The sequence below is a fragment of the Pleurodeles waltl genome, chromosome 3_1, assembly GCF_031143425.1.
Source record: "Pleurodeles waltl isolate 20211129_DDA chromosome 3_1, aPleWal1.hap1.20221129, whole genome shotgun sequence".
Classification (NCBI taxonomy): domain Eukaryota; kingdom Metazoa; phylum Chordata; class Amphibia; order Caudata; family Salamandridae; genus Pleurodeles; species Pleurodeles waltl.
Genome location: NC_090440.1, coordinates 1,456,264,365 through 1,456,284,741, shown reverse-complemented (window position 1 = coordinate 1,456,284,741; position 20,377 = coordinate 1,456,264,365). Strand labels below are relative to the sequence as shown.

At 44.3% G+C, this 20,377-nt stretch overlaps 1 protein-coding gene across 5 annotated transcripts in view; it reads right to left on the bottom strand.

Moving 5' to 3' along the window:
- Nucleotides 1-20,377, bottom strand: part of LOC138285295 (proto-oncogene tyrosine-protein kinase Yrk-like) — a 228,797-nt gene that overhangs the window by 58,923 nt on the left and 149,497 nt on the right. For 3 of the 5 annotated variants that reach the window (XM_069225025.1, XM_069225029.1, XM_069225028.1), the window contains exon 2: nt 743-797. The gene's annotated coding sequence lies outside the window, so the exon portion shown is untranslated. Of the gene's footprint in view, nt 1-742; nt 798-1,270; nt 1,677-20,377 lie in introns of those variants that run through there. The other 2 variants (XM_069225027.1, XM_069225030.1) reach the window with 2 other exon arrangements.

The window sequence follows — 20,377 nt, the reverse complement described above, 5'->3', positions numbered from 1 at the left end:
AGTGATTCTACAGGATCATGTCTCAGACAGCAGAGCTAGCCCCTGCAACACAACGGCAGAACTAAACCTCGGTTACACAGACCTCCCTCTCAGTTTGCACATTGACCTACTTTTTCAGACCTCAAACAGCAGACCTGCCTCTCTTGAAATACAGACCTGGAAGGTTCAGATTGCAAAAAGCAGAATCCACAACTGTTGTGGATCCATGCCTCATACTGCAGACCTGTCTCGGCAGATTTCACAGGAGCAGCTCACGAACAGCACATATTTCAGTCAGTCCCCCCCCCCCCCAACCCCCCCCCCCCCCATCCTTAGGTCTCATTGGTCCTTCCGGCAGCACAGACATCTATCTATCTATTAGTATATGTAGGTATAACAAGGTGACGTCTCAGAGAGCAAAGCTCTCACTTGAAAGGAAGTCATAAAGCCTACGGCTTGCACGGCAGAGCATTACGGTACACACATTTTACAGGCTCGGGGCGCACAGCATAGCTAATATTCATTGCACACGGGCTCATGTCTCAGACATCAGCAGGTTATACACATATCACTGCCCAAGGCTGCAAGGGGCAGAATTATCACTCCGCTGAGCACCTTTCCTACCGTGGAAAGGAGGTCTATCCCTCGGGTTACATAGATGCTTATGTCTCAGACAGCAGGGCTATCAGTCAGGGTACACGTATATCTGCAAGCCCAGACAGCAGAGAGGATATAAATTGGAAAAAAAATGCTGGATACTCACGTGACCAGTTCCTGCTACCACATCAAGACCGTCATGTTAAAAAGAGGAGAACGACCTATGGAAAGAGAAAGAACAAAGAATACATGAGAGGATGGATGTCCGGGTTCGAGGGCTAGAGGTAATGAGAAAGTCGAGCGAGTGGAAAAGAAAGCTAGTTCAATAGGACACAAAATGCTCGAGTACTTGACTCCAGCCCTTTGAGTGCCAGATCCTGTCAGGTGTCTTGAGGGTTACAGCCCTATTGGATATAGGCATTCTAGACTCAGGACCCAAACAAAACAGGTTCTCATCAGACATCAGCGCTGTGAGATGCTACGGGCCTGTAGCACTCGGTACCCGTCATGCCCCGGCTCCTGTCAGACCACAGCCCAGACCGGCGCTCGTAAAACGGTGGCCGCATCAGTAGCTATTTTATTTGCGGGTTTATAAAGAGATACTAACCACCCTACGACAGCCTCGAAGCGCTTTGGGGGTCGGGGGATATTAAACAAAGAATGCGCGGGGGCACATTAGCATATTTGCAGGTACCTGGTGGCGAGAGACCCCGTGTCGCTGAGGGGGAACCGCTCCGTGGGGCTCGGGCCCGTCACGCTCGGGTCACAGGCTCCACTGCTCCTGTCCGGCTCGGGCCCGCCCGGACACCCCCTCACCTCACCAGGGCTTCTCGCCACTGTCCTTGCCCAAGCTGAGGGTCCCGCTGCTCTCCCCAGCCCGCCGGGCCTCCCTGCTGCAACACTTGTCCGAGTCCGAGCTTCCTATTACAGCCCGATCGTGCCCGCCGAGTCCAGAGCACGGGCCGAGGGTCCCCTTCCTCGCCTCGCAGCGCGAGAAGCCTATGAACGCGCCCCGAGGCCCTGCGGACACACAGCGCCGTCACTTCCTCACTCTCCCTTCGCGGTGTCGCCCTCATCGCACCCCCGCTTCCTTCCTTCTCGAAAGCACAGGCCTCTGGCTACCTCCGGACACACATGACCTGGCCGAGCGCCGGCCACAGAAAAAGGGGAAAACTCATTCAAATACAACAAAAAACTAGATGATTGAAAACCGGCACAACACCAAGCGCGCACGGCCCGTGGCCTAGTCCTAAAGAGAGACAGAAATACGAAAAGTAGAGGCGTAAAGATGCGTTGTCCATTAAATATAGCCCCCGCTCTCCCCCTCTCTGTGTGACTCTAACGGGCACATTATAGGTCTCAGGATTTGGGCCTGTAGTGTCCATCCCTCCCGGCGGTGCTCATACACGGCATATTGGTAATGGGACAAGGGTCTGGATTTAACAGGGATTACAGGTCTCCTGTCATCTCCCTGAGAAATTAACCTTATAATGACCTGTTTTAGTCGAGTAGCCGCCCATTTTCGTCTCAGTGTAATTGTGCTCCGTTTCTGTGGTTACAGTGATTCACGTGTGATATTCTCAGCCTTGCTTTATTGTATTTTATTGGGAGCAGAACATTATGGTACAAGCTGATATCCCCAGGCCTATTTGTTGGTTCAATTGCAATTTCTACAAAACAACGAGTGATCCTGGTATTGGACAGCTGGGCAAGTTAAGATGACATCTCTGACGTTGTCCCATGTCAGAAGTAAACCCTCATTCTTATTTGTGTCCTAGGTACTTATTTCTTTTGAACACAATAAAAATGAACTGTTTAAGTAAAAGTATGGTCTGATATTATTTTTACAACATATCTTAAATAGACATTCCAGCTTGCGTCTTGTCATGTAAGCGTACCTGCCTGCTGCAGTGTCTTTTTCTCCCTGCATTCTGATGTCATCGTTGTAAATTTTCCATTACAAATGCAGAATTGCAAGTACCAGAAAGCGAAGTGATAAAATAACACAGTGGTTTACGTACACACGGCATGGGTAGGGACAACTCAAGTTCTCCAATTATTGATGTACTGTTTATGCATATATGCTGCATATTTTTGAAAATCAAATCTTTTGTTACTGGAAATTCGTAAATACCACAATTTTGTATCTATTGCATAACATGTCAACTTTCAAATAATATAAGTACATCCACATTATTATATATTTATTTTAATTTTAATCCTGGACTTTTTTATTTTTATAAATCTATTTTATACTTTCAAATATACTGCTTAATACGCACTTCTTTAGCCAACATTTTAAAATGGTTATTAAGAAGGCACCCTGTGGCATAGGACAAAATAAACATTCCCCAGCAAACAAGAAATATTATGCAAGGTGTGAAATTTTTCATGGCCACTCTCACTTTCAAACCAAAATTTACAAGCTCACTGCATAACGCAGGGACATTTTGTAAATGCCTTTCTAAATAGTAATGTATTATTTGCAAACCTTAGAAATAAAAGAAAACCTGATTTACTAAGTCTTTGCGCTGGTGTTAGCATGACACAAAGCAGAGGATGCCATTTCCTGTGCAGCGCAAAAGTTATTTTCTCAGCACAAAAAATCCTTTGCACTCCTTTGAGTTGCTTTGCATCAAAAGTGCATTACAGTGGTGCATCAATACAACACCCATAGGTTTCAACACAAAGCCTTATCTACTAACATGGCCAGACTTAGCTTTGCATCAAACACTAGCATATTCTTGAAGCAGGCCTTAACAAGGAGAAATGTGTTTATTTTGTTCTTTCTATTAAAAAAAAGACATATTGTATGTGCTGCAGCGCACAGCACAAAACCAATGAGTGCAATCTTTTTGAGGTTCGCCTATACACAAAAATATGTTCTGGAAGGGTATGATTTTAGTACAAATCGTAAGGTAGACATCACACATTGACATGATAGTGTGAGACTGTGTGTCACGCAAGGCAGCCTTGTTAGAGCGGTAGCAGCAGATCAATCTTAGTAGATATGGTTTTGTGCTCTGATGGCTCATATCTGTAGCTTCATCGCCATCATCTTGCCTTCAAATACCATCAAGCCCGTGAAAGACTGGAGCTCAGAATAAATGTGAAAAACAATGTGAAAGGCAACATAAGGGCACAGTGGAAGGCAGGGCAGCTGAGGAACATTTCTCCGCAGTGACACACAGCTGTCTAGCAGATTTGTAGCTTGTGGTGCATTTCAGATCGGACACAAGTTCCCCCAAGAAAGGGTCGGCCATAAACACAAAAATAATGTGTGTTTATGGCCAGTGTTTGTGTCACATGTGGTTTGTGGCACTAGGCAAACCTCTAACCACATGGAACAGAAGTCCACCCCGTACTATTAAATGAGTTCTCCGTGGACTCATCCTCTCCTAGTTATATGAGGACATATTACCCTATCTCTCGCAGGACATGTCAAGCATTTGTGCAGTCACCTGTTAAGCAAAATTAGGGTCGCAGTAATCACATGCTCTGCCACATATATTTACTGCCAAAAACTATTTGTCGTGTGTGGCGATGTCATGGTCCGTCTGTGAATATGTTCTATCTTGTTCTGTCTGGTGGCTTGCCATATAGTTTTTTGTATGATCCAGTACATATGTACCTCACCCGTAGGCTCGGTAAACGCGGGGTCATGTTCTGTCAGTTCTGTGTCATTTTAGGGTGCTCTCAGGAGTTAGTATATAATTTATCATTTTTTTTTAGTATTTTTGAAGTGCTGCATGCATGAGTTTTCCAAGTCAGAGCGCTCTGAGGTGCAGAGTTTAGCTATCCATTAGAATACACCTCTTTGTGCAGAAGGATTTGGTTGGTTTGGCTGTACTACAACAGGAGTATGAGAGTGAGCGAGTGAGAGAAGTTTCAAATACGTGGAAAGGCCTTGCATCTTTAAAGTTGAGCACCCATTGCCACTTGACCCACAGCACATAAGTGGAGTAGGCAGGCCACAGGCATCTGGCCAGCCTACGGTGAAGAAGTTGATGTGTTTGGTGGGTGTTAGTTGAGCAGCTGAATGTGCACGGTGGTATGCACAGTGGTACTGCCAGAGGTGTGGATTTAGGAGTCTGCTAATGGGAGGAAGGATCCTTTCCATGCACATATGTGGTGGGAGAACGTTCCGGAAAAGAGATTCCTGTATATGGCATGATCTGCTGCTGAATTGTTTGATTTGGGGGAAGAAAACGGTCTGTAGATTTAAGATGGTCGACCTCATGCATCTTAAAGACCGTTAGGGGTGGAATACTGTGGTTTGTGGTCTGGCGCATAGCAAATTAGGACCCTGTAGACTGTGCAAAGAGTGTTATTGCTTTGCAGACAGAAGATTGAAATGACATCAGATGTTATGTCATTATTGTGTCTTGCTGCAAAGGTGACCACGCAGCTTAATTCTGAACATACTGAAGCTTATCATGTCTATTTAGGAGGGTAGTATCTATCTCTTTGCAATAATCGAGGTGGGAAGAAACCTCAGCCAGGAGAAAAGTGGGTTTTTATTAGAAAAGCAGTAAGGAGAACACTCTTCGTAACAAGTGCAAGAGATGGAACACGCCCTTTCTGACTGCGTTTTCTTCTCTGAGGACAAAGTTGGGTGAACAGGCCTTCTAGGCTGCAAAGCTTCTAGGCTGGCAATAAAAATCAGCTCATGGATTCAGGCCACGGGAAAAGAGGAGGCGAAGGATCTCTGGGCCTACAAACAGGATTGTTCTCTTGTAATTATGCAAGATAATGATGCACCACAGATCCCACTTCAGTTGAGGGATATCTGGGTTCTATCTGTGTAAATATGGTGGCTGACGTTGAGTGCTATCAGGATAGTGGACTGAGTTAGGTGGCATATAAACAGTGAAGGCATAATATTCTGTGTGTATCTGAGCACGTAGTATAACTTACTGCTTATCTGCAGATAGGCAGTAGAATATGATGGCTGTCCTGGTTAAAAGGTAGTGTGTGTTACATGCTTCTATCAGGTTCTGATGTCAACATCTTGAGAACTGTCCCCTGTTCTGGAGGTCACATCTAGAGCATTATATCCAGTTTTAGGTTCAAATAGATGGGGTTAAGGAATCTATAGCCCAATTTCTTTCTGTCCAAACTAGTCCCTACTGGTTTGGTAAAAATTCAATTTCATCAGAAAGAGGTACGCCTTCAAATCGTATTCTAGTTCATTCCTTCACTTATCACATCTCACTGTTTATAATAAATTCACAACATTCCACAGTGTTCTCTTTTTCAGAAACCTTTCTTATTCCAATTAAATACATAAGCACAGTCAACACGTTCCGCCGGAACTACCATCTACAGAAGGGCTGTAAGAAGTAAAAGGTAGAAACAAAGACATTAAAATATCCATAATCTATGAATATACATACTTATACCAAAATAATACATGTAATTCATTACAGTTTGAACCAAAAAAATCTCAACCCTTTTCCTTCCATTTCATGGGGTAAAACGATGGATACCCATCTGATCTTTTCTCACTTATGTCATGTTCAGTGATGGAAAACATTTTATATACAATCCAAATATCTTATAGGAAAAATGGCAAAGCCAAACAAAAGAAGAGAAAGAAGAACAAGATGGGGGGAAACAAGGTGGGAAAAGAATACAAGACCAAAAAAAATTAGATCAATTTGTCGGTGGACAGAATATTATATACCTCATTGAATTTTATTATTTTTATTACACTCCAGGAACAAAGTCACAGATTTTAGCTAAGAAGATGTAGAACTATCTTAAATCCATACATTATATCCAATACTAATACATTACATCAGCCATACCTTCCCATATTACATTACTTATCCATGCCTCAGGACCAGTAGATTAAATATAACTGTCTGATAACCAATCAATCAAACATTTAGAGAGCATGGTAAATCAACCGTAAGGGTCTCAAATACGTTTTAGAAAATTAATTGAATGGACCCCATTCATTCAATTCACATTATTCGTACACATTCAATAATAATTTCATGTGACCATTACTCATCACACCACAAGGTTCAACACCACATTATGGGCCAGATGTAGCAAAGGTTTTTACCCATTCTGTGTCTATGGGAAAACGTGTTTGTACATATGGCCCCTTGTTTGCAACTAGTATATACCTATTTAGTACAAAAGAACCTTCTAGTCACAAATTCAAAATACTGGTAGAGCCATACTTTATCGAATAAAGAATGCATCCATAATGGATATCTTCAAATGTATACTGTCACAATTGACACATTGTCAATATTCTTATAAGTTGCCCCATAGTTGTATCTAGATGTAATTGAAGTATTGCAGCATAAAGTTCATCCATGGTACCTTAAATGATCATTTAAAACATTAGTTAACTTACAAAAAAGTATTGGGCTCAAACATAAATGATCCTAATTTAATGTCTATTTATAGTTACACCCAAAAACTCACACTGAAGGTTTAGTCCTACTTAAAATTAGCTCCCTCTTATTCAAATCTCTCATGCCTGAAGTAGTCATATATACTGTCCCAATAAAGTGGTGCACTGGGGCAGACACATTCACGACATTCTCAGAAGAAGAACTCAAAATATATTATCATCACTGGAATGAAAATGAATTTAATGTAACTCTAAAATTGGAATGTCATAAAAAGAATATCGATTTTCTTGATATGGAAATATATATATAAAATAATGTCTTATTTTCAAAAAGGTTTCGAAAACCAACATCAGTGAATACATTATTACATGCACAATCTGCTAACCCACAGAAACAAAAGTAGAATATTCAGTTTGGAGATATCTCTGACCTTAGATGTGGAATATACAAAGGGGAGGAAGTAATCATAGAGAACGTTTTGTGAAGAGATTACACGAAACAATTTTGAAATGTCAGGAAAGGGAGACAAATTCTTCCAGACTGAGCTTGATACAACAGAAGAAGCCAAGTTCCAGACAGATAACTCCACAAGAAGTTTGGATTTACCACTAGAAGGTTCCTGTGTACTACAAAGGTTTATACTAGTTGAAAATATAATGTAATGTTGAACTTTGTGATTTGATAATTAATGGTCACATGAAATAACTTATTATTGTACGTGTACGATGTATGTGAATTGAATGAATTGGGTCAATGGAATTAATTTTGTCAAATTATTTGGATTTGTTATCAGACTGTTATATTTAATCTACAGGTCTGTGATTGAGTATGTAATGTAGTATACAGGAAGTTATAGATGATGTAAAATATTATCATTGGATATCATGTAAGGGTTTAAGATATATCTAAATCTCCTTAGCTAGAATCTGTGACTATGTACCAGGCGTATAATTAAATTATATATGAATATTACCTGTCCACCCTCAAATTGATCTGGTTATTTTTGTATTTGCTTTCTTTATCCCTCTTGGTTTCTTTTTCTATGGCTATCCTTCCCCCTTTTTTTCTTCTTTTGTTTGGGTTTTTATAATGTTTTTTTTTTTTATTTCAGCTTTGTTTTGTGTGCTATTGTTCTTAATATTGCTATTGTATCTTCAAAGAGTTCCCGTCAATAAACACGACATACTTGAGGGAGAAAGGATCAAACGGATATTGATTGTTTTTTCTTGTGAAACAGAGGAAAAAGAGGTTAATGTCGTACTGGTTCAAACTGTGAGGAACTGTATGTATTATTTTAGTATAAGTATGTAAATATATAGATTATGCATATTTTAATGCATTTGTATATAACTAATACAATTTGCAGCCCTGAGGAAGAAGGTACTCCCATGGAAACACATGTTGGCTGTGCTTATGGAATTAATCTGAATGAAAAACATTTCTGGAAAAGAGAAGGATATGGAATGTTGTGAATTTATGATAAACAAGGAGATATAATAAGTGAGGGAATGAATAAGGACAAGATTTGAAGGTGTGCCTCCCTTTGATGAAATTATATCCTATTTGCAAGGTACGAAGGGGAGTATTGTCGCCCCTCTCTCTGAGGCCATGCTCCACATATGAGGTAAGGAAATCTGTCGGAGGACATTATAGTCCTAGGTCCGAGTTTGTGCTTCTCTGTGTAAAGTCATGTCCTCCTATGACCTCATACCATATTCTGTCATTTCATGTGTTCTGTTTCTGAGCCCTGTGTCTTTAAATGGACCTATTCTGGCCACTCTCAACTGAATGGGTTCCAACTACTACAACACCTTTGGATGAAAAATGAAAGCTTGGCAGTTGAAACCTGGTGGCCTCATGACTTTGAGTGAGGTGACAGGACACGCCTAGCACCTGGATACTCTTTTGATATGTAATGGACACTTCTAGAGTGCATGTGCTGTCACTGATATGCATTCACAGGTCTGTCAGTAGCCCAGACACATTCCACGTGGGCCCGCGGTTACCACCTCAGACTGCAATCTGGTAGTGGGCTGCACCCTATGAAAGTTAAAGTGTAAGAAGTCATATTACTTCATCGTCCCTTCCCTCGCTTACCTTCATTACAAAATTGAGGCAATTCTGCCTTACCAGACACTCATACCGCGGCGTGATCCTTCACAAAAATAAAAAGATCGTCGCCCATCCACCTGTTTTCTTTGTCTTACCAGATGCGTGGGCGAGATGTTTCATGGTGTCCCCATGCCAGCCGTGTGCGGTGCTGCGGCTGTTTTCTTTGTCTTCGGAGATATGCAGGTCATCATTTCTGCTTTACGTTAGTGCCGATCAGGCACTGCAGAGCTGGCCTGATCAGCGTTTTAGCCATGATTTGCTATGGCAGAGGGAGATGTGTTGCAGTCCACACTGGCAACTTTTGAGTGAGCGGGGAGACAGTGTTTCCCAGCTCGTTGTGGCTGGAGGAGGGCTTCCAGGTAGCATGGGAAATTATTGTTAGCTGCTGGTCGGAAGTTGGAATCTGGTAGCGCTTTGGGATCTGATGCTCCTCTACTGACTGTTTCTTCATGCGTACAGTAAGGGCCTCACATAAGGTCATTTTTCCATGATTTTCCTTGTGCTGTGTACTTTGGGGATTGGTTGTTTGACATAGAATCCGTATGATTGGCACCTCTAACACTGTTTTTATGGACTTTGGGATTGGTTCCTCTTGGTTTTTCTCTCCCTATTTTAGGGGGGCAATCTGTTCCTTTTTACATTTCATGCTATGATGGTAGGGAAGCATGCATCGAAGAGAAGACATGTCTTGTCTTCATCTGAGGAGGATGAGCTAATTCTTGCTCGGGTAGTAGGTCCGGGGATTTGGCTGAACCTCCAGCTTTGATCTCAGTGGTAGAGGTCCAAGCAATAATTGAGGTGGCAGTGGCCAGGGGACTGGAAAGCAGAACTAAGCCCAGGCACAAAGGCAGTTATTCTTCTAGGAGAGTAGCTGTTTATCTGTCTGTTGACTTGGTGGCTTCTGAGGCTTACTTCTCCTCCACCTCTACGGGGAAATATGTGCACAGAGAGAAGGTTCTGGATAATCTGCAACACATACAGGAGAATTTGTTTTTTTCTCCTTTTCCGTCGCAGGATCCTGCTGAAGGCCTATTTCCGTAATATAGCAAGCCTTTGGTCTTTGCAATGCCTTTTCATGGCACGATTAAAAACATGATTACTGGGAAATGGTATTTGGTGATCAGTTGGGTTCCATGATTACCAAGGCATTCAAGGATAGGGAGCATGCTATGCCATACAAGGGGAAGCCATTTTCCTCTCAACGCTTCTGGAATTGGCCTTCTTTTTCGTATTCTTACTATTTTCGTTCCTCCAAGAAAGATGCAAGGCCATTTTCAAACCGCAGAAAAAAGGCAGGGAAAAAAGGGCAGCAAGGTTCCTCATAGCAGAAGTACTGACAACTATGGTAGAGAGGATTTGATTCCAGTAGGGGGCAGGCTTTTGTTTTTTCGGGAGGCCTGGAAGAAGGATGTGAGGGAGCGATGGGCCTTGAATGTTGTCAAAAGTGGCTATCTGATAGACTTTGCCAGTCAGCCTCCTGAATGGGGGCACCATCCATACTCCTGTCCCCAAGGATCGGCACGGAGACAAGCTCTTTTGGGAGGGGTTCAGGCCCTTCCAATAAAAAGGGCTATAGTTCTGGTACCCATGGAAGAGTGGGGAAGCGGGCCTGTTCTGGATCTGAAAAGAGTGAACGGGTGGATCAGTACGGTTCATTTCACGATGGTCATCATACAGTCTATAATTTGCTCAGTAAGCGCCATCAACTTTATGACTTCTGTAGATCTTCAGGACGCTTACTTATATGTTCAGTGGCTCAAGCACATCAAAAGTATCTGCACTTTGCGATAAGGGATGATCACTTTGAGTTTGCAGTATTGCCATTTGGGCTGAAATCCGTTCCAAGGGTGTTTACGAAGATTCTGGCCCATTTGGTGGCAAAGGCTCATCATGAATGCATCTTATTCATCCCTACCTAGACAATTGGCTGGTTCAGGCTCCCACCAAGCCGTTGTTCCTAGAGCACACGGGGTGGTTCTTTCCATTTTGAGAGGGCATGGTTTTCTTATAAATCTAGGAAACTCCAACCTTGTGCCAGAACTAGATCATCAGTTTATTGGGGCAAGGTTTCATACAGATTTGAGATTGGTCACCTTGCCGGATGTAAGAGTAACAAAAATCAGAGCTCACATTTTGTGTCTTTTGGCCCAGCCCATTCAGGAGGCTGATCTTTGGCTGCATGTTCAGGGGGATATGGCTGTAACAGCGTTTCTGGTTCCCTGGGCTTGCTATCGTTTGCACAAGCCGATGACTCACAACCTGACATATTGGTCTCCCATTTGTCAACCCCTGTCCTTTCTGATTCCTCTCTCTCCCAAGATCAGGAAGGCCCTGGGTTGGTGGCTGGACAAGAAGCATATCCTGAAGGGCATCCCACTCTCCCTTCCCACTCCAAGAATTATAACTACAGATGCCAGTCCATCAGGCTAGGGGACATTGATGCGGGTACAGCAGATCAGGGGTTTTGGTCTCCATCCCAGTACAGGAGGTCTTCTAACTGGAGGGAGCTGGAAGCTGTCCGGCTGTCTCTTATTGCTTTCTCTCAGTTTCTGAAGGGGCTGTGGTTCTGACATGGACAGACAATGTTACAGCAACGGCTTGTGTGAACAGGCCACGGGGACCAGGTCTCTTTTTCTGGCAAAGATTGCGGGCAAGTTATTTCATTGGGCAAAGTCCCATCTGTTGGCACTGTCTGCAATTCACTTTCGGGGTATCCAATACTCTGGTGGACATTGTCAGCATGGCGATTCCATCATCTGTGGATTTTCTTCTTCAACAGGAGATGTTTACAGAAAATTACTGCTCAGTCGGGTGCCCCAGTGACAGATATTTTTGCCAGTTCTCTCCATGCCAAGGTGGTGATCTTTTGCTTGAGAACAAGTGAATGTCTGGCTTGGGGGTGGACGTTCTGTCTTGCAGGTGGCCTTGAGGTCTTCTTTGCACTTTTGACCTCTTTCCACTGCTTCTCCGGTTCCTTCTTAGGGTGATGAAGGAGAGGGTGTTGGTTCTTCTAATTGACTAGGCTTGGCCCTGCTCCTCTTGGTATCCTCTTCTAGTGGAGATGAAGTGAGAGAAGGAGTGAATGTTGCCTCTGCATCCTTCCACCCTGTTGTTCCCAGTGTTGCAAGCAGAGGATCTTTCCAGAATGAGGTTAGAGACCTGGAGATAGAAAGACTAGGCTTGCTGAATAAGGGGATTTCGGCTAGTTTGACTCTGACTCTGCAGGCTGCAGGGCCCTCTTCTACTAATAAATGTTATTTACAATACTGGCATTCCTTCAGTAAATGGTGTCAGTGCAAAGGTGTGGATCCTACTTCCTCTGACTTGTTTGATGAGATGGTGTTTCTGCGGACTAGGCTTCTTTGGGTTTGAGGGTTGCCACCCTTCAGCTTCAATTGGCAGCTATTAAAGCATTTAGAAGTTCTTGGAACAATCTTTCAGATCCAGAAGGTTTAGTGGGTCGTCTGTTCAAGGGGTTGAAGAATGTCCTTCCTTCTCCTAGCAGGCGTTTCCCTTCTTGGGATCTTTCTTTGGTTTTGGAGGGTTTGACAGATCTGTCTTTTGAGCCCCTGGATTCTGTTCATCTCATAATTTTGTCAGTTAAAACGTTCTTTTTGTTGGTTTTTCTTCAGGTAGGTGTTTGGGAGAGCTGCAGGCTTTATCTTTCAAGCATCCTTTTTGTTGGATTTTTGATGATAGAATAATTTTGAGGCCTCTTCTCATCAGCAGTTGATTTTGCCCTCCTTTTTTGAGTCTCCTTCTTCTGATGAGGAAATGTGGCTGCATTGCCTAGATATCAGGAGAGCTCTTCTGGTGTATTTAGATAGGATAGCTCCAATCCAGCTTTCTGATTCTTTTTGAATTTTGGCCAGGTGAATACAGGGTTGAAACCTTGATTTCTCTGGTCTACAAATAGGGGGTCAGGGTCGATCTATGTGATCTATGTCTGCCTCTTGGACTGAGATTCAGGGTGCTTCCATTGCTAAGATCTTCTGGGCTGCCACCTAGTCTTCTCCATTGACATTTGCCTCTCATTATCAGATTGTTCAGGAGATTGAACTGGCTGAGGTGTTTGGGTCTAAGGTGTTGGCCACTGTAACATCTAAATAGTGGCTCATTACTTTGTCTTTTGTGCTTAATAAACATGAGTTTGTGCATTACATTTTTGGTTGACCTGGTTTGCTTTGTACATCTCAATGTTGTAATGAAGGGAAGCGAGAGAAGGGACGATGAGATAATGCTTCATTTACTTATCGGTAATTGCATTAATCTGAGTCCTTTTTGCTGGCTTCTATTCATTACATCCCTCCCAGGTAGTCCAGGCCAACCAAATTTGTGTTTAGTCGGTTTACGTGGTATATAAAAGGAGGATGGGGGGCAATCTTTTTATTTTTGTGAAGGATCACATGGTATGAGAGTCTGGAGAGGCAGGAGTACCTCAATGTTGTATTGAATAGGAGCGAGGGAAGATGACTTGCAGTGATGCAATTATTGATAAGTACTTGAAGCATTTTTAGCAAGCAATCAGTGTTCCACAGAGCATACCTGGGAATTTTTTCAAGTCGCCCACCATGAGGTTTGCCAGTGAGAGGCTGCCAACATTAATCTGAGAGGCCATGTCCTGGCTAATAGACGTCAGGAGGTCTCTCACACACTTAGAATTCTTAACCCACATCACACCTGCATTTTTGGCTACGTATTGTCAGGTGGCATTTGGAAAGTGCAAGTTCTTCCATTACATGGCCTTTTCTTCATCAATTATAGTGCTGAAAAGAATCAAGGTAGGAAATAAATTAAAAGAAAAGCATCGCACATATGGTCAGGAAATGGATGTCACCCTCAGCAAATGGTTTCTGGTCCTGAGAAGAAGAAGCTGGATGACATTTCTAGAACACCGGGCCAATCTTTGATTTGTTCCTAGTCAAATAGGAGGGCGGTGGCAGAAGGAGCAGCGGCTAGGCCTGGAACAGAACTTCTAGCAAAACACTTACCATGGTCACTTTTCTCAAATTAACACTTTCTCTCTTTCACTTCCTCGTTTATGTACGACAAGTCTGACCCTAATACAGTGACACGCTCAAAAAGACAGTCCGATGCTCTAAACAGCAGGGAGAGGTAATGCCAGGACTCTTACGTAACTGTGTTACATCTGTGCCTTATGTTGTAAGTCACTGCACAGCCCATGTTTGTGACGCTGCATGAATGGAATTGTAAGTATGGAAAGTTGGCTGTGTGAGTTACTGTGGATCAGGAGTAGGGCAGAGAAGTCCATGCTCCATGTGGGGGCACCCTACTCACCTACGTACATCTAACTCTGTGCCTTTTAGTGTACATGGAACTAATGGAATAAAGAAGCATTTGCAATGCAATAGGTCTCGCATTTGTTTGAGTTAGAGCTATTGGCATTGTAAATTCATAACTGGACTTTTCTTGCCACACAAATTGGTCAACCCTGCCTCATATTTTGTCTTTTCCTGACATTTAACTCCAGTGGCCCTGCATATTATGAAATCACTTCCATTTAACTTTTTCCTCTATCTGCGACAAAAAATGAAAATGTTCCCATTTAGCATCTTAATGTAAGTCTGCCATGCTAATTTCAATAAAATACCACTTTCACCACCACACCATCAGAGTTGCTGGCTGACTCACACAATTCCCCCCAAAAAACACAAGACAGCCACAGAGGAGAAATAACCTAGAAGGGTCACCTAAACATATCAAGAGTGTTCGAACAGTCATAGTGAAATAGAGATGTTGAGTTGGCCTTAATTATGGACATAATTGTAATAATGAAAGATTATTAAAACATATACAATTATCATATAAACCTTTATCACAAATAAACTTTTGGTATTAGACTGTAATGTTCAAATCGGTCCCTAGAGGGCACCATAAAAATATCATTTGTAAGACACATGGCCATGTAACCATATTGTTAGACCCTAGAGGGGATAACCCATGAAAAACAGGAGAAAGTAATGCAGAGTAAACATATACTTAGCCCCTAAATTGCATTTTAGGGCTAGCAGGCCTACTACAATGATATTAAAAGCAAAGCCTTTAAAGCAAAACTTCTCCAAGCGGTAAAACAAAAGTTCTAGCCATGAGAAAGCTTAAAAGACACTGAATGATGGGAGGAGTTATTATTTTCGGGTTCCCACTAACCTAGCTTGGGAACCCAATGATGATGTAGACAGAAAGAGCGTTTTGAAGGTGGTCCCATTGTCCTAGGACCACCATACTCTGAGTTATGAACAAAACTGTTGTGAAATTAATGCCCTACAAAGCATTATTGGGTGAGTTTTTTTGTGCCGCTAATCTTAATGTATGTTGACTGTAATGCTCAGAACAGCCCCTAAAGAACACCACAATAGCAATAGCATTTTTAAGAAACATGGTCATGTAACCCTACAGTCAGCCCTTAGAGAGTATAACCACATGAAAAAAATGGGAGAAAGTAATGCAGTGCAACCCTATATTTGGCCCCTAGACAGCATAGTGCATTACCCATTTTTAGGGCTAGCAAGACTATTGCAATGATATTACAAACAAGGCCCATAAAACATAACTTCTCTCCGCCGTAAAACAAAGTTCTAGCCAGGAGAAAGCTTAAAAAATGGTGGTAGGAGTTTATTATTTAGGAGCCCACTAACATAATGTGAGTACCCAGAGATGACGTAGAAAGAAAGAACACATTGTGGTCAATGTTTTGAAGGTGGTCCCATTGTCCTAGGACCTCCACAGGCTAAGTTATGAGCAAAATCGTTTTGTGAAAGTAATGCCCTGCAAAGCATTATGGGCCGAGGTTTCCTGAGTGCAGTATACATTGTAGTGTCGGCTCTCCCTGTGCCGGGAGAGCACTTTCACTTTGAGGATTTCTGTTTTACATTAAGCATTTACCAATTTCAAGTGTTTAAAGGGGAGAGCTACAAGAAATTACTCTGATTAGGTAACTGTGAACAATGTGACCAGCGACCCAATACCACCAATCGAGTTAACGCTGTTGTGCCTGTTCGCGCTGAGCACCATGGCTACCATGAAGCATGAAGGGGCGATACAAAGAAATACTTCACCCATGCGGAAGTATATCGGCAATTATACACTAATCCATATAGCAGGGCAAGTGTGCAAGGCATGACAAAAACAGCCTCATGGCGGGACAAATATGAAGCTCAATGACATCAAGTGATTTTTGAAAGGCACGCCCACGAGTGAAAGTGGTGGGTGTGACATGGGTGTGGTTAAAAACCCAATATTCTTACAACAGGTCAAAGCGCTTGTGTGCTCGACCGACAATGTTTACTGCATGAAATGGTGAGTCTGGACTTACCACAACAAAATAATTTTTGCTTCAACCAACTTCTTACTCGACATATGTCACAAAGGCCACCTTCCCCTGACCTTGCTTATAGCCAATAATAAGATTGGGGGTTATGGGACTGTAGTGTAGAGTTGATATTTCCATTGTAAGTATGGACGTGCAAGCCCAGTTGTCCAGACTGCAATTCGTTAAAAGCCCGGAATGGCTCTGACGTCATCATCGGGCCATCGCTGAGCTCTTTTCATAGGCTTCTTCCCCACTTAGCCTTCTGGTTAGCGTGTCTGCACCTTGTCACAGAGCCAGAAATTGTGCTACTTAACAGGGCCTCTATGCAGTTGCATTAAAGGGCCAAAGCATGTGGCCACAAGAGAAGTTCAAACTGTAAATAATGGCCTAAAATGCGGTGGATTTCCCAAAGGACAAAATGTAATTTCGCTTGGGGCTTCAAAAATCCTTGTACTGGAATTAACACTGTAATAAGTCCTGTTTTCACTGCTCAGGAAAACAACGAAGACTCATTGTAGGAAAGTACCATCTTGCCTGGCATGTTACCCCCATTTTTCACTGTATATATGTTGTTTTAGTTGTATATGTCACTAGGACCCTGTCAGCCAGGGCCCCAGTGCTCATAAGTGTGCCCTGTATGTGTTACCTGTGTGATGACTAACTGCCTCACTGAGACTCTGCTAACCAGAACCTCAGTGGTTATGCTCTCTCATTTCTTTCCAAATTGTCACTAACAGGCTAGTGACCAATTTCACCAATTTACATTGGCATACTGGAACACCCTTATAATTCCCTAGTATATGGTACTGAGGTACCCAGGGTATTGGGGTTCCAGGAGATCCCTATGGGCTGCAGCACTTCTTTTGCCACCCATAGGGAGCTCTGACAATTCTTACACAGGCCTGCCATTGCAGCCTGAGTGAAATAACGTCCACGTTATTTCACAGCCATTTACCACTGCACTTAAGTAACTTATAAGTCACCTATATGTCTAAACTTTACCTGGTAAAGGTTGGGTGCTAAGTTACTTAGTGTGTGGGCACCCAGGCACTAGCCAAGGTGCCCCCACATGGTTCAGGGCAAATTCCCCGGACTTTGTGAGTGCGGGGACACCATTACACGCGTGCACTATACATATGTCACTACATATGTATAGCGTCACAATGGTAACTCCGAACATGGCCATGTAACATGTCTAAAATCATGGAATTGTCACCCCAATGCCATTCTGGCATTGGGGAGACAATTCCATGATCCCCCGAGTCTCTAGCACAGACCCGGGTACTGCCAAACTACCTTTCCCGGGGTTTCACTACAGCTGCTGCTGCTGCCAACCCCTCAGACAGGTTTCTGCCCTCCTGGGGTCCAGCCAGGCTTGGCCCAGGAAGGCAGAACAAAGGACTTCCTCAGAGAGAGGGTGTTACACCCTCTCCCTTTGGAAAAAGGTGTCAGGGCTGGGGAGGGGTAGCCTCCCCCAGCTTCTGGAAATGCTTTGATGGGCACAGATGGTGCCAATCTCTGCATAAGCCAGTCTACACCGGTTCAGGGATCCCCCAGCCCTGCTCTGGCGCGAAACTGGACAAAGGGAAGGGGAGTGACCACTCCCCTGACCTGCACCTCCCCTGGGAGGTGCCCAGAGCTCCTCCAGTGTGCTCCAGACCTCTGCCATCTTGGAGACAGAGGTGCTGCTGGCACACTGGACTGCTCTGAGTGGCCAGGGCCAGCAGGTGACGTCAGAGACTCCTTCTGATAGGCTCTTACCTGTGTTGCTAGCCTATCCTCCTTCCTAAGTAGCCAAACCTCCTTTTCTGGCTATTTAGGGTCTCTGCTTTGGGGAATTCTTTAGATAACAAATGCAAGAGCTCATCAGAGTTCCTCTGCATCTCTCTCTTCACCTTCTGCCAAGGAATCGACCGCTGACTGCTCTGGACGCCTGCAAAACCACAACAAAGTAGCAAAGACAACTACTGCAACCTTGTATCGCTGATCTGGCCGCCTTCTCGACTGTTTTCCTGGTGGTGCATGCTGTGGGGGTAGTCTGCCCCCTCTCTGCACTAGAAGCTCCGAAGAAATCTCCCGTGGTGTGAGAAAGTAGCCTCTTTCTAGCCTTGTTACCCCCACTTTTGGCCTGTTTGTGAGTGTATGTCAGGGTGTTTTCACTGTCTCACTGGGATCCTGCCAGCCAGGGCCCAGTGCTCATAGTGAAAACCCTATGTTTTCAGTATGTTTGTTATGTGTCACTGGGACCCTGCTAGTCAGGACCCCAGTGCTCATAAGTTTGTGGCCTATATGTATGTGTTCCCTGTGTGGTGCCTAACTGTCTCACTGAGGCTCTGCTAACCAGAACCTCAGTGGTTATGCTCTCTCATTTATTTCAAATTGTCACTAACAGGCTAGTGACCAATTTTACCAATTTACATTGGCTTACTGGAACACCCTTATAATTCTCTAGTATATGGTACTGAGGTACCCAGGGTATTGGGGTTCCAGGAGATCCCTATGGGATGCAGCATTTCTTTTGCCACCCATAGGGAGCTCTGACAATTCTTACACAGGCCTGCCACTGCAGCCTGAGTGAAATAACGTCCACGTTATTTCACAGCCATTTTACACTGCACTTAAGTAACTTATAAGTCACCTATATGTCTAACCTTTACCTGGTAAAGGTTAGGTGCAAAGTTACTTAGTGTGAGGGCACCCTGGCACTAGCCAAGGTGCCCCCACATTGTTCAGAGCCAATTCCCTGAACTTTGTGAGTGCGGGGACACCATTACACGCGTGCACTACATGTAGGTCACTACCTATATGTAGCTTCACAATGGTAACTCCGAATATGGCCATGTAACATGTCTATGATCATGGAATTGCCCCCTCTATGCCATCCTGGCATAGTTGGCACAATCCCATGATCCCAGTGGTCTGTAGCACAGACCCTGGTACTGCCAAACTGCCCTTCCTGGGGTTTCACTGCAGCTGCTGCTGCTGCCAACCCCTCAGACAGGCATCTGCCCTCCTGGGGTCCAGCCAGGCCTGGCCCAGGATGGCAGAACAAAGAACTTCCTCTGAGAGAGGGTGTGACACCCTCTCCCTTTGGAAAATGGTGTGAAGGCAGGGGAGGAGTAGCCTCCCCCAGCCTCTGGAAATGCTTTGTTGGGCACAGATGTGCCCAATTCTGCATAAGCCAGTCTACACCGGTTCAGGGACCCCTTAGCCCCTGCTCTGGCGCGAAACTGGACAAAGGAAAGGGGAGTGACCACTCCCCTGACCTGCACCTCCCCTGGGAGGTGTCCAGAGCTCCTCCAGTGTGCTCCAGACCTCTGCCATCTTGGAAACAGAGGTGCTGCTGGCACACTGGACTGCTCTGAGTGGCCAGTGCCACCAGGTGACGTCAGAGACTCCTGCTGATAGGCTCCTTCAGGTGTTAGTAGCCTATCCTCTCTCCTAGGTAGCCAAACCCTCTTTTCTGGCTATTTAGGGTCTCTGTCTCTGGGGAAACTTTAGATAACGAATGCAAGAGCTCATCCGAGTTCCTCTGCATCTCTCTCTTCACCTTCTGCCAAGGAATCGACTGCTGACCGCGCTGGAAGCCTGCAAACCTGCAACATAGTAGCAAAGACGACTACTGCAACTCTGTAACGCTGATCCTGCCGCCTTCTCGACTGTTTTCCTGCTTGTGCATGCTGTGGGGGTAGTCTACCTCCTCTCTGCACCAGAAGCTCCGAAGAAATCTCCCGTGGGTCGACGGAATCTTCCCCCTGCAACCGCAGGCACCAAAAAGCTGCATTACCGGTCCCTTGGGTCTCCTCTCAGCACGACGAGCGAGGTCCCTCGAATCCAGCGACTCTGTCCAAGTGACCCCCACAGTCCAGTGACTCTTCAGTCCAAGTTTGGTGGAGGTAAGTCCTTGCCTCACCTCGCTGGGCTGCATTGCTGGGAACCGCGACTTTTGCAGCTACTCCGGCCCCTGTGCACTTCCGGCGGAAAT